Source organism: Tympanuchus pallidicinctus, unplaced genomic scaffold, assembly GCF_026119805.1.
Source record: "Tympanuchus pallidicinctus isolate F22 unplaced genomic scaffold, pur_lepc_1.0 scaffold1, whole genome shotgun sequence".
Classification (NCBI taxonomy): Eukaryota; Metazoa; Chordata; class Aves; order Galliformes; family Phasianidae; genus Tympanuchus; species Tympanuchus pallidicinctus.
Window position 1 is genome coordinate 7,685,172 of NW_026294618.1, and position 6,119 is coordinate 7,691,290.

At 34.1% G+C, this 6,119-nt stretch overlaps 1 pseudogene; it reads right to left on the reverse strand.

Moving 5' to 3' along the window:
• Positions 1 to 341: 341 nt before the first annotated feature.
• On the reverse strand, positions 342 to 426 carry LOC128090192 (uncharacterized; annotated as a pseudogene).
• Between the last annotated feature and the right edge of the window lie 5,693 nt (positions 427 to 6,119).

Consider the following 6,119-nt stretch of genomic DNA (forward strand, 5'->3'; position numbering starts at 1 on the left):
AACAAACAAGTACAGGCTGTTTTTGTGAAGTAGTAGTGTAATTTTTTGATTCTGTCTATGGCAGAGGAGTGGACCAGTGGGGAGTGAACCAGTGCATTTGTCCTCAAACAGTAGCACAGCAGAAATTCAGAGGATCAGGTCCTGTGTTGCAGTCGCCTACAACAGTCCTGTTGATAGCAAATGGGAAACAGGTCAATGTGTTGAGCATGATTGCTCTCAGTGACCTCTGTGTGTATTTGGAAGAGGATTTGTCTAATTAAAAAAAAAAAAAAAAAAAGGATACAACTATTTGGATGACAAACTCTTAAAGCACTGAGAACAAGAAGAGGTAACTTCAGTAGAGAAGGTGATCAAATGGCATGAAGACAATTTATGAAAATGTCACAGATACTACACTTAATCTTAGCCAAAAGGCCGAGAAGAGATATGTCATTCTGCGTCTGTTTTACTGAACTCAGTAACTTTGTGTTGCATGAGTTCTGTATTAAAAAAAAAAAAAGTTAGGACTTATTTATGGACCTTACTATCTGTTTTATCTGTCTTTGGATATCATTAATGAATTGGAATATTTTTTTTTTTACTCAATTTGTTGAATAAATCTTTGCTGATTCTCAGTACTGGCGTACTATGATCAAATTACCCAATTTCCTTTTTCACAAGGAAATAAGTTGTTTTGATCTTCCGATTAAAGAAATAGAGGGAATATTTTCTAAACTTACTCTTTTCTAAAATCTTCCTATAAGGACATTCCATTTCTTCTTTCAAAGTTTAAAGTAGGCCTCAACAATGACTCTAGTGGTTGTACACCTATTAGGAAAAAAGATTTTTTTTCTGCATAAAAACAATTTCTTATTAAATTAAATTCTTTCAGGAAAAGATGCTTTTAAGAATAGCTTATCTGTCTTGGAGCAGGGGCTGTCTTGGTACTGGCTGTCAAATTCTTTTGCTGCTCAAAAGTCAAGCTGAGCTGGGGTAGATTTTTGCCATACTTGGGTGATGTGGAGATGTTGCTGTGCAGATAGGAATTTCAGTTACTTTCTGCCAATAGAAAAGCTTAGTGAAACTGAATTAACCTGCTTTTGACCAGAATGAGAAACAACTTGCAAAACCTGCCAAAGTCAGATCCCTCTTGTAATATGTGAGACTTAGGCATGTGGCATGTGAGAGCATTGATAAGAACATCCAAGTGTAGACACTTGGTGCTCAGATCAGAAAGAAAATTATTCTCTATGAAAGCCAGCTGTGTGAATGTGAGGGCAAAATCAGGGTGCCTGATGGATGGGGTGCGCAACAGAATAATGTGACACGCTGTTTGTCTGGAGGTCAAGCAGGAGGACATAGCGCGAAAAGTTTCCCAGCCATTAGAAACCTTTTGTTCAACTCAGCACAGAGCCCCTTATTGAGCACATCAGAAGAAGCTACCCAAGAGGAAAGGTACTTGACAAAGAAAAGTGATGAGACGAAAGCAAGCTACTCTTTTAGAAATTTAATCTCCTTTTTATTTGTGGTTTCCGTTAAGAATGTAGATAAGCACACACAGCTGCAGGTCAAAAAAAAAAGACTCAAAGCTAGACATGCTTACTCTGTAATGTGCCAGACTATTTACCAAAGAAGCTGCCAGAGCTGTGAGTAAATACATCCACTTTGCTCATACTAGTCAATTTAGGATCAAACCCATTTAACATCCTCTGCAGGGACTCAATGCACCTGCACAACATTTGGTTTTATCAAAACAGTTTTCCTATTTAAGCTAAAGGAGGTGGGGAAACGCTGAAGCCTTATGTTCAGACCCATTGCTTTTTATTATGGATATGCTGTCAATTAGCTTTGCCCTCATCAGCATCAAAATTAACTGTGTAGTGCTAAAATGATGGAGTTGCAAAAATAATTAGCATTTACCTGCTATTTTAGTGTAAGTGAAGCCAAAGACAGAAATGATCACAAATCTTTCAGTATAACTTGGCAAACCCACACTTGTTTTCAGAAAGCACTTCTTCTATCAAGACCAAAAAAAAAAAAAAAAAAAAAAAAAAAAAGAAATGAATACGAATGTAGCTATTTAACTGCAGAGCTGCAGAGCCCAGACTGAGAAGCCAAAGCAATTCAAATTTAATCATGGAGAACTCTTATGCCAAGTTCAAATCCCTTCCTCCCTCTACACTTGGCAATTTCTATTCTAAATTTCTTTAAAATAAGTGTTTTTTCACCATAGAATCTTGCCACAATGGCAGCTGTTTAGCAAATAAACTCAAAAATAAAAATGTTGTCATTGTGAAATAGGATATATTTAATTAAATAAAATAGAGTAGGGAAGTGTTATTACAAGAACATAAAACTGTAAGGCACAAGATAAAACTAAATTACTACAGGGCTGCTCAATTCAATCTAATCCTTGAAGATAAAGATGGAGCCAGAAAATTGCATGTATTGTGAAATCAACATAAGCCCTAAGCAAATATTAACTAGGGATATATAAACTGATTTATAATAAATACAAGTGTGAATGCTAGGATTAGTTAAGGAAATGCAAACTGAGACAAATTAAGGTGTAAAACACACCAGTATTTCTCTAAAATACTGGGAAATGTACACAGAAAAAAAGTATGCAGTGCCCTGGATAAATTTTACCTGATGTAACACATTATGGAAGAGAAAATACTGAATATGAGGAAAATGTTGCCTTTCTTTCCCCTCTGAGCTTAGTTTGTATAGAGAATTAATTAATTAATTTGGTAGGGCTTGACTTGAAGTTAGTTCTTGCCTGTCAAATGATGGGATTTGAGGGTGGTGGTTGTTTTCTTTTGTTTTTTTCCTCCTCAAACTGTTACTTATTATATTTCTACTCTCAAAATATTGGAAGAGCACAATGCACATTCAGCATAGCAGATGAGATACTGGTACTAAAGGACTCAAATATCTGTACAGTATGAATGAAAGATGAATTAAAGAAGTTTTACTACGTGTTCTTGTATCTTTCCTAAGAAGGTTGCAGACTATGTATGAAAAGTCAAGAGAAAGATCATGTGTACCCATGATAATAAAGATTGCATGCAGAAAACATTCATGTGTGTTTTTCTTACCTTATTTTATATGTTTTACTTTTCGAGGATGTGAAGTTGATGTGACACCTGTTAAGTCTGACTCTTCTAAGCCACTAAATGCTGTTAGTGGACTTTGTAGTGCATGTTTCATCATACTGACCTACAAGGCAGATTGAAGCCTTTTAGAGCATAATGTATCTACATTGAGAATTTTATGGTGTTGGTTTTTGTTTTTTGTTTTTTGTTTTTTCTTTCGATGGATCTTTTCTGCCCTTATTCATTTTTATGATACCATTTTTCTCTCTGGGGAACTGTAACAATGATAAATTGGAGTCTTTAAAGGCATATCTTGTTATCGTATTTTATACTACAGAAGAATAATCCAAACTATTCTGTAAGACTACTGTTTAGTTTGTAAAGTCAAACATTTGGAAGAAATTGCCACAGTCCATCTACTGAGAAATGAGCAGAGATAAAATGGGTATAATTTGGACACCATCCATTCTTTGCTTAGCACATCCTGAGTATAATCCTTAGGTACTTCAGAAAGTTCTTACTACAGCAAAAAACTAGATGTTTGTCTATAACTTTTCTTCTAGAGACTTTGATTAACTCCACCCAGCAAAGTGATAATGTTTTACAAGTTCTGAAAGTTACTCAAGTTGACACATTTTTATTTCCATACTTCTTTCCATCTATTTGTCTTCAGACACCTTGTGCTTTCTAGATTTCCTACAAGATCCCAAGTCTTTTTCCCAGTAACTTCAAAGCATGAATTTTTAAGTTAAAATTTCCCTGGAAGACATCACTTTTCTATTATTATGCTCATTATAATGAAACTAAAGAAAAATAATCTGCTAACGACAGTTAGAACTAATAGGTCATTTTAAATTTAAGTTTTAAACAAAACAAAACCAACAGGAGATCAACAACTACCTTGGAAACTTCACAATCAGTGGAGAAAATGATAGTTTTTATTATTACATTTATGTAGGAGGTAATGATGTCTACAACTTTGATGTTATATGAGGATTACCTGGGTTGTTTTGTCCCAGTTACTGAGAGCCAAGTTGAAGGACTTCAGTGATAGATTAAGTCTGCCAACTTTGATGTCATGGTGAGCACCCTTGATTCAACTTGTCAGAAGTAGCTTAGAATAACTGGATCCATATCAAAATACTCCAAATAAAAATCAATACAACATCAAATTCCATATTTTGATGTTTTCAAGACCAAATGAAACAACAGTTAGATACATTGATTTTCTCATTGCTACTGAATTTTATGACAAATTGTGAAAGCCTTCCATTTCCTTCAATCTCAGTTACTAAGTTAGAGTGGTACCACTATCATCCCTTTCAAACTAAGCTAGATAACAGGGATACTGTGAAGGCAGGATGCAGGAGGGAACTTGGGTATTGTGACATGGAATAATAAGATGTCTACAGTTTGGATTTCTGGTGTGGCAGTAGGAATTACAATGCTCAGTTGAGTTCATGTAGTGAATGGAGAAGTGAGGCATCTAAATTTTCATTTGCAGCAGCCACAACAATGTGGGGTGGAATTTAAATTCTTCATTCTTCCCTCCATTTCTAAAAGCATGAAACTCACGTGTAGTACTTGACATTTTTTCCAATACCCACGTGCTTGGATGACATTTGGGCTGTTTTGCCTGGTAGTGTTTTTATTTTTCTTTCAAAATGGTTGGTAGTGATATTTCTGCTGCACATTCTTTGCATGCTGTATACATTCAGAAGCTAGATATATACTGTAGGTTCTCCTTGGGCTCTTGGTGAATTCTGTAAGGATGAATGTGTTTTCTGCTAGATTATTATATGCTGAGGAGTATTTGGTGTCTTCTGATTCGCCTTCTGATTACAAGTAACTTTAAAATCCCTAACTATGACTGAGTAAAAAAGAAATCCCTCCTTGTGTTTCTTTCTGTAAGAAACCTGTTAGTTATGCCAGAACCAATGTTCCAACTTGATTGTCACCTCCTGTATCCTTTATTTTTATTTTTTATTTTTTATTTTTTATTTTTTATTTTTTATTTTTTATTTTTATTTTTTCCCTTTACATTTTTACCATGAGTTAATCCAGTTCATCTTGTATTAAGGAACATGAACCTTGGAAAATCTTTAGAAAGTGCAAACTTGCAGGTAGAGCCTGGTAAGCATTTTCTGAAGTATAGTTTTGAAAAGAACAACAAAATCATGCTCTTTAGCAAATTAATTTTCCATATTTTAATTTAAAAATGCAAAATAGTTGAACTAATAATAATAAAAAAAAAAGTAAGAAATTAATGCCTCCTGCCTATAAAATTATTCATTTTTTACATCAGAAATAAATTTCCACTCTGGAAATTTACAACATAATCTTAAAGATACATATATTCTAAAGAGGGTCAGCTATAGCGGAGGAGGATTTGTTCTGTAATTTGAAAACACCATTTATGGTGGTAAATGGAAGAAAATTGTGATGACCTTAAAATGCCATTATAATATATATAGTACAGAACATTTTCATTTTCTAGGCACTATTAAGATATTGACTAATAACTGGTATTTCTCTGAGACTGGATACTTAGAATTGCAAGGATTGACATATGGTATTAGAGCAGTTCAGTTTTGTATTCTGTTTCTGATAGTGGATTATAGTCATTTCTTGGGAGGCTCAGAAGGAAACTCCTACAAAATTACAGAAATGTTCTCTCTAGGATTGATTTGATTTTATTTAAGCTATTCATTTAGGATTTACCTTTTGCTCTGTAGCATTAAGAATTTGAAAATATTTCAAATGTCTTAAAAACAAGAAATGTATATTTATGTGTCTCATAATCTTAATGTCTTCAACTGCTTCACCTTCACAAAGTGTAGCTGAAGATCATTTCTCTCTGGTTGTCTGGACTGTTCCAGGGCTGTTACATTAACAACAATCTGGTATAGATTTGATGGATTTGCTACTTTTGAACCATGTTGGCTCAGAACCATTGGCTTTTCCAGATTTCTTTAGAAAAAATTAATAATTATATCATCAAAAATTTAAATATGCCTGCCCTCATAATTTTGTGTCTCTACG